The following is a 713-nucleotide window of genomic DNA, read 5'->3' on the forward strand; positions in this document are numbered from 1 at the left end:
ATTGTGACCAGACTTACTTGGACAGCTGCAAGAATAAAGGATTCTGGTACCAAGAAGTTTGCAACAAACAGCCACACTCCCTCCCCTTTCAGTATAAAACAAGCCTGAATTCTAACTTGGGTAAGATAGCTCTTTGGGACACTAGTCTACCGTCTTTTTGACCTGCTGGCTTTCTGAATAAAGTCACTATTCATTGCCCCAACAATTCATCTCTTGATTTACTGGCCTGTCGTGGGATGAGCAGTAGGAGGCTGGACTCAGTAATAAAACTAAAAGCTGGTTCTTTGAAAAGATAAAAACAACTGACAAATCTTTAACTTGACTCACCAAGAAAAAATGAGAGACAAATCATATAAATAAAATCAGAAATAAAGAAGATATTACAACTGTTACCACAGAAAAACAAAGGATTGTAAGAGACTACTATGAACAATTATTGGACAACATTGAAGAAGTGGATAAGTTGCTAGAAACATATAACATATCAAGACTGAACCATGAAGAATAGAATATCTGGGCTTCCCTGGTGGCGCAGTGGTTGAGAGTCTGCCTGCCGATGCAGGGGACACGGCTTCGTGCCCCGGTCCGGGAAGATCCCACATGCCGCGGAGTGGCTGGGCCCGTGAGCCATGGCCGATGAGCCTGCGCGTCCGGAGCCTGTGCTCCACAACAGGAGAGGCCACAACAGTGAGAGGCCTGTGTACTGCAAAAAA

Source organism: Lipotes vexillifer, unplaced genomic scaffold, assembly GCF_000442215.2.
Source record: "Lipotes vexillifer unplaced genomic scaffold, Lipotes_vexillifer_v1.1 scaffold229, whole genome shotgun sequence".
NCBI lineage: Eukaryota > Metazoa > Chordata > Mammalia > Artiodactyla > Lipotidae > Lipotes > Lipotes vexillifer.